Below are 5,121 nucleotides of genomic sequence, written 5' to 3' on the forward strand. Positions count from 1 at the left end.
ACTGCCTCCACCTCAATGGAAAGCTGGATAAACATGGGCATTCCTGGCATTCTTTCCAAGTTTCCTGCCCCCCTCCGCTCTCCACTCCCCTCTCCCCCTCCGCTAGACCTGCACCCGCTGCCATCCTACATTCCTGGGCTGTCACATAGCAAAATAAAAGTGCAGTCTTGGCATTACCTTGCAGTGCTTGGTGGTAGTTTAAGCAATTTGTCTCAGAGATAGATGGGTGCATGTTTTTCGGATTTTGGCCATCAGGGTCTTGTTCTCCAAATAACTGCGTGGTGATTGACAGTTCAGAAAGATGGTGTTAGATTATCAGGGGCCAATAAGCATCAGTTAAAGGACAGTTTATCTATAAATGAAAATTCTGTCATTATTTATAAAAAGAAGACATTTGGAAATTTTTTCCATTCAATGAAACTCAGTGGAGTCCAGTGTTGTTGTTTTTATCCCCATTGACTTTAATTACATTGGCAAAAAGAGTTGAAACATTCCTCAAAATATCTTTTCTGTTTCACAGAAGAAATAGTCATACAAGTTTTGAACGAAACGAGGGAAAGTAAATAATGACTGAATTTTAATTTCTGAGTGGACATAGCTTGTCATAGCTTTTTTAAACAAGTATACAGACATGTGGTTGTCTCGAAAATATTTATTCATAATTCTGTGTGATGTATTACTATTTTTAGACTTTTTTTTTTTACATCTTACATAAGTTTTCTTGTGACACTGCAACTCTGTCTGGATTGGCTGATTGCCATGACTGATTGCTTTAATCTTGATGTTTTTCTTTAATTGTATACTTTCACCTGGCTAATAACATTTAGTCAGCTGTGTGTTTTACAGTGCAGGTGCAGTACGATTCTATTTTACTCCTTCAGACAGCAGACAGAGCGCAGACAGAAGGGCAGCAGGAAAATGGCTAGACTTTAGCGTTTGTATATATATTTTTTTAAACAAAAAAGAAGGATCCCCAGACTCCCCTCCTCGCTCTTATGAAAGGGAGCTCTGCCTCTTACCAGCCAGCGAATCGGAAATGAAAAACTCCCAGAGAAGAAACGGGAGGTGAAGGAATGTTATCCCCATGCCAGCAGACATACTGTTACTACATGCACACAGTCTCAGAGGAAGACTTGCCTTATATGGGAATCTTCACTCTAGTCTAGGATCTCTTGTTGCACTCCTCCCTCCTCATTCTCTTGTCCACACTCTTTGTCGCTAGTCTGAGAACAGTGTTGCTGGTGTTGAGGATTGTAATGTGCCTGTCTGTCAACAACCTCTCATTCCAGGTGAGCTGAAAGCTGAACCCCCCCCCCCCCCTTTTTATTAACATAATTAGTCCTACATGTAAATGTATAACAGCTTTTTTTTTAGACAAGGCACAAAAAAACCTGTCTAAATCAGGTGAATGAATGAATAAATTGAATTTTTGATCAAATTTAAGATGCCGCACACACAAACACACACACACACACACACACACACACACACACACACACACACACACACACACACACACACACACACACACACACACACACACACACACACACACACACACACATATACATGTACTGTATATACACACATCACACACTATGTGTACTAGTGTATTTCATACAATTATGTAATTTGTCTGTCTATATATATAATAATTTATATCTATTGATATATATGTGTGTGTATATATATAATATATGCATATACAGATTATGTTTTTGAAAGAAGTGTCTTGTGCTAGCCAAGGCTGCACTTATTTAATAAAAAATACAGTAAAACAGTAAGCTGTCTTAAGTGACAGTAACTTGCAATGACATATAATATGCCAGTGCCATTGTTTTGTCTTAAGATGTACACCAGTAATGTTTTTTTTTCTAAGGCATGTTTATAAAATCTACTTAAATGTCCTAATTAAACTAAGGCCTAATCCTGGCTTAATCTAAGCCCTGTCTGTGAAACCAGGCCATACATTTTTTATTTATTCCTATGATGACAAAGCTGAATTTTCAGCATCATTACTTCAGTCTTCAGTGTCACGAGATTCATGGGAATTTCTTCTTGCACATGAAAGACATTTGCTAAAAATTACATTTATCTTTTAATTTTTTATGGAAAAACTTGCCTGAATCGAATCGGCCAGCAGAATACAAGTTTTGATACAGTTGGCTTTGAACTTACCTGTTTTCTGGTAATATAACTGGTAATATAATATAACTGGTGTTGCACCCTGTCAGTCATTAACAATGTGTCGTGCGTGTGTTGGACCGTGCAAGTTTTTCTGTGGCCAAGCAGGATGGACCGTGCCCTTGGTCTGGCGACTAAATAAACTTAACTGTGTGTGGCACAATTCAGGTGTGTGTAAGAATCGTGTTCTTACCTTCGCACTCTATGCTAAGCTCTTTTAGTGCCTGCAGCTACATTCCTGCCTCAATGAAGCAAAGATAAATACTTTCAGCTCTGCTAAACTTTAATGTCATGCATACTACCTCCCTAGGAGGACGAAGAAGGAGTGAAACTTTACCACCAACAGGATATTTCAGAAACAACTTTCTGCCAGGTCTTTGAACAGAAGCATATCTGTAAGCTCCCTCATTGAGGGGTTTATTCAAGCTGGCACACTGCTCTAAAAGAGGTCGATGTAAAAGCAGGTGATGTTGTAAAACAGTTGGGAAGGTAACTGTTTAATAACTGTCTTTAAAAAACGTGGTTGTAAATGGTGTCCCGATTCTAAAACTGGTAGGCGTGATGTGGACTGCAAACAGAAATTTGGTGAGCTAAGACAGTATTCATGTATCAGTTGCTGAGAGAGGTCAAAGGTCATTGTCTAATGATGTAATGGAAAAGACTCCTGGCATTAGGGAAATGAAATGAAAAGCTGTTGACAGAAGTCACTGGGGTATGTGGTCACATGACTGCATTTCACTTTGCTCCCAAGCGGTGTAGGGTCAGGGTTAGGCAGGTGGGTGTTCTGCACATAATTTGGTGGCCGGTTATTTGTTCTCTAAACAAAAGAGAACAAAGCTTGAATACTTTGGCGTTGTATTCTGGCAGCTAGAATCAATTTTCCATAGCTGCACAATTCCAGCATCACATTTTCATTCTGTCTGGACAGCTCCCAGACCAGTTAATTTGAGCGCTCCGATTACCAATGTTCGACCAAAATATGCTGTATATCATTTTTGTATTTTTACCCAAACATCTTTTTTTTGGACTGGTTCTTTGTCTAGTCTAATGTGATTGGTTAAAATTGGTTATCTATCTATCTATCTATCTATCTATCTATCTATCTATCTATCTATCTATCTATCTATCTATCTATCTCTCTGTCTGTCTGTCTGTCTGTCTGTCTAAGTTGGTAATGTAAATTTGCCAGTGTTGCCCTATGCAATAGACAATGGGTCTCATTCATGAAACACGAGCAGAACGAATTTTTGTGTAAATCGTGTGTAAAGTGGTTCTGGCGTAAATTTTCGGATTCATTAAAATGTTCGTATTTCCCAAATGTTAGTTGGTACGAAAGAAATCTACACCTGCTCCCAGCCACGCGTAAATAGTACGTTTAACATCCGAACGTTTTGCTCATTAATAAACTGCATTTTAATTCAACGTAATCGGGTACATATTTACACAGCATTTTGAAAAAGTATTATATATAGTAATTACATACGGTTTTTCTTTTTACTTGTATTACGAGAGCCAGTAATAGCATCTGCAAAAGGAACACAAGTCCACAAGTTTTTTTTATTTTTTTATATTCAAGCTGTTTTTTTTTTGTTTTGTTTTTTACAAGTCCGCAAGTTACAAGTGTTGCAGTCAAGCTTCATGTCGAACCATTTTCTTTTCACTTCTGGGACTGTTCGATTAAAAGATGAAACTCCATTAACTGCATCTGTAATATGCTGCCAAGCATTTTTACCTAAAGCATGTAGCCTATTACCTAAAAAAATCCTTTTTTTTTAGGACCTGATACGCCACTATGTACGCTTGAAAATAAAATGTGGCGTTTTGAATGAACTTCTGATAATAAAACTTCAATTTCTGCATCTGAGAAATTTCTCTTCTTCATTCGCTTTTTTTTTTTTTTTTCTTCCAAAATTATACATGTAATAATACAATAGCATTCGCTTTTGAGAAGACATGTTGAAATCCTTCGTTTCGTGTCATAATATGATGCCCATATATAGCTGTCAGTCGGTTTTAATTGGCGGGATTTATGGTAATTGAGAATGAGCGTGCACGCGCGTCCCATTTACGAGTGATTGGAATTCATTAACCCACACACACATTTCACTATCAAATCTGACGTTTACGAAGTATTTGTGAATCAGGAGAAGAATTTTCGGGAATGTCTCTTTACGCGCAAATCACTCACATATTTACTCGTATATTTACGAATGTTTCATGAATGAGACCCAATGGATGGACCTTTTTGCCCAAGAAATTTAACTGAAATATCGCTATTGTGACCACACCTATACAATCATATGAATTTCTTTAAATTTCAATTAATTTGAATTTACTTGCATTCTAATTACATTTCCGCCTCCTGTTTTATACCTCGATTCAATTGCTGAAATGTATTAATTGGAATTTCAAAGACATTCTTAATTCAAATCTCAAATTTGTCTTCCTGGCAAATTTGCTTTTGCATATTTAGCCTTGAAAAGAAATTTGTAGTTTGCACTCATTATTATTTCCTTGTGTAAAAAAAGACAAAAATATGGCACCATCATGTATAAGAACACACAAATAAACAGCTCCCATACACAAGTGCTTAAATTTCATTTAACAGAAACAATTTGGTTATAGATGTCCTCGGGTTTGTGGCTTTGGAAGTTTTAGCAAGGATCAGTGAAAAAGGGCGTAATGCTGTTTTTTATGGGTAAACACTTGAAATGAAGCAGTTAGAAATCCTGTGTTATGGTTTTTTAAGTCACTTCCTGCTCAGGGTTTCCTCTGTCTGGCTGGTGAGGTGGTGGTTGTGGTAAAGGGATGCCCTCGTTTGCTTGGTTGTTGTGTAGCAGAGGTTTTTGCGGCCACATTCCTGTGGGATTCAGTGGAGCATTCCTCATGGGATTTGCCTGACGTTCCTTTCGCCCATGCATCTTTCACTTCTCCTCT

The sequence above is a fragment of the Abramis brama genome (assembly GCF_963993115.1).
Source record: "Abramis brama genome assembly, chromosome: 18".
In the NCBI taxonomy this organism is placed as follows: domain Eukaryota; kingdom Metazoa; phylum Chordata; class Actinopteri; order Cypriniformes; family Leuciscidae; genus Abramis; species Abramis brama.